Here is a 2,448-nt window from a genome sequence, read left to right as displayed (position 1 = left end):
ATTAAAGCGAATAGTAATATACAGATATATAATGCGATTGGGATTCCATTTCATCACTTGTCACAAGTTGATCAATGGTAAGGATTAGATGATGTACGCGTAAAATTAGATTTCATAATTCCATGATATAATATTTATGCTAATGACAGTTATAATTAAAGCATAATGTTTGTTATTTTTTTGTTGTTACTTTATTTTCTTTTATTTTAATAGGATTGGATAAACCTACTTTCATTAATATATTTAACAAAGTAATTATACACAGCTTGAATAACTGTTTGTGTACCTGTACAGTAGTGTGCTGAATTTGTGATGTGCAGCCTGAGAGTCACCTTAACAGACTACATTATTTAAACTTGCACAAAACACCTCATTTAAACTTATCACAGAACAAAAATTTCAAAATACATCAACTACTTCATGTGATGAAATTTGGTGCTATTATATAATCGTTTGTTTTATTTACATGGTAATTCACTTAACATATTTATATTAATATTTTACAGTATTTTCCAGCCTTGAAACTTGTTTAACAACATTTAAATCTATTCTTAACAACTTTGTTTCCTGACTTCATCTGAACTGGATCAAAAAGTACTAAGAAGTTTCAAAAGCTCAAGATTTTCAAAATCGGTAAGTTAATAGATTCTAAAAACCAAATGTTCGGGCGAGACTTTTTTTATACCTTCTTTATCGAACGCGCCTACTGCAAATATTGATATTTTTAAAATAAAAATAAAATTATATTTTTGAGCAATTAGCGCACACACCACCACAAAAAAAAAGGAAATTGCAGTAAAAAATTAGTTTTTTTAAATTTTAATTATGCCCTCTACTGCCTTGACATCTCCAAAGATATACATATTTATATAAATTTTAAATATTTAACCATCCTACTTTACATACACCAATAAAATTGTATATTTATTTTTTCCTCCGTCTGGATGTTTTAGGCAGACTGTTTGCTGAATAAAAAAACTAAATTTTATCTGCCCTCCTCCGATGATCTTTAGAAGAATAAGTATGCGAAACAAGGTATAAAGGAAGTCTCGCCTTAGCTACTGATGAAATAATATCCATGTAACATAACAATGTTTTGGATTAATGTGTGGATCTAAGTACTAATTTTTACTTTATTATTCGTAAAACCCAATCTGTTTAGCTTCTATAAATATATATTGAATTATAGGATGATACTCTTATTAATAGTACTCAACACATCCTTAATAAAATCATATTTAAGACAATGAAAGTGTTTAATACTGTAAAACCAGCTAAACTTTCATGTGCAAAAAAATTTCACAAATACTGTACCATACAGAATTTATTAATATCGTATGTTAATGAGGATTGTAATTATCATGTAATTATTAGCTGTGTCTGGCCAGCTAAACCCTAGCAGATAGGCAGGTTTATGCCTGGGCTTTTCTAGCCTAAAACTCATGATACGATATTGTCATCATAGATGATCTATAGTATGGTGTTCATCTCATGAATTAATTCAGATGTTAGGGCACATAGAAAGAATTATTAGAATAATACTCCTTTAAAAAAAAAATGTGATGAGGGTGGGTTTTTTTAATAACCGCATCAATATTTCCAAATAGTTAATGTGCGCAGGAGTGATAATCTAACAATTTTTTCACATGTGCACTTATCAATTCGCGAAAGTTTCATGTCACAAAAGTTTCTTGTTTTACATTAGTTGTAATGCTGTAATTTAACCTCTTTGAAATTTTTTGTGCACCAAGCCTCTTAGTTTTTACAGCCAGGCCTTGCTAAAGACTGAGTGGTTAATTCTAGGCAAATAATTGTGTTGCATTTATCTGTGATGCAATTGTGGAAGTGCTTCGCAATTAGCGTAAAACATGTCACATTTTGCGATGCGACACTGGGTAAATCGAACGCTGAAGCCCAGTAAAAATACTTTATCGTTATTAAAATTAGATCTTCTTATTCACATTCACTTCACACTTCTAATACATATTAAATGTAATAATTTGTCATAATTGTGCTGTGATGATTGTGCATAATCCCAAAGTTGTTAGGAGACATGTCACCTATATCAATAGTTCAGACCTAAAGTAATTTTGCACAAAAACCAGAGTCAATGAAAACACTAATTTTCAAAATTTTATTTGTGTTGCATGTCTTTTTTTTATTTGATAAATCTAAGTGAGTAAATCTTAAATGCTATTATTTTTAGACCTGTCTTCTTTTTTTTCCCAGGGCCAGTTTGCAGAATTCTGAAGTGCGAGGATGCAACTACTGTAGATGTGAAAAAAGGGAGGCGATTGAATACTTTCTTAATAACCTTTGTGAAAAGTATGAGGGAAAAAGGCATTCGTACTTCTGTTACTATGATTCATGGTGAAACTATTGACGATTCTCATTGATACACTCTTGCATGGACCCTATCAATTTGAGGATATTCATAATCTGTAAAAA

The 2,448-nt window shown here is 30.2% G+C and overlaps 1 long non-coding RNA gene across 1 annotated transcript; it reads left to right on the top strand.

The window, feature by feature from the left end:
* The first annotated feature begins 338 nt into the window (after positions 1-338).
* Positions 339-2,278, top strand: LOC117112022. The gene is made up of 2 exons (XR_004445963.1): positions 339-633; positions 2,230-2,278. It is a non-coding gene; the product is annotated as an uncharacterized LOC117112022 (long non-coding RNA).
* The last annotated feature ends 170 nt before the right edge of the window (positions 2,279-2,448 follow it).

Source organism: Anneissia japonica, unplaced genomic scaffold, assembly GCF_011630105.1.
Source record: "Anneissia japonica isolate Jap-2015-1 unplaced genomic scaffold, ASM1163010v1 scaffold6524_len355483_cov145, whole genome shotgun sequence".
Classification (NCBI taxonomy): domain Eukaryota; kingdom Metazoa; phylum Echinodermata; class Crinoidea; order Comatulida; family Comatulidae; genus Anneissia; species Anneissia japonica.
Note: the sequence above shows the minus strand (reverse complement) of the source record. Positions and strands in the feature narration are given on the sequence as shown.